The following is a 217-nucleotide window of genomic DNA, read 5'->3' as shown; positions in this document are numbered from 1 at the left end:
GGCCAGGAGCCAGGCTGGAGAAGGGCCGGTGTGGGCAGCACACAGCTGTCGGCCACAGGATCCTGCGCGCTCCTAGGGCAATGCACCAGTCCAGGAGGTCTGCGAGGTTTCACAGCCCATGACTACCTCCATCCCGAAAGCCATCACCCACAGAGGCTCAAGCAGTAACCTCCACACACACAGTTCTGTCACACCTCCTCCTCCTGCGGGTCTTACA

This window comes from Cariama cristata, unplaced genomic scaffold (assembly GCF_000690535.1).
Source record: "Cariama cristata isolate BGI_N322 unplaced genomic scaffold, ASM69053v1 scaffold11162, whole genome shotgun sequence".
NCBI lineage: Eukaryota > Metazoa > Chordata > Aves > Cariamiformes > Cariamidae > Cariama > Cariama cristata.
This window is presented reverse-complemented; position numbering follows the sequence as displayed.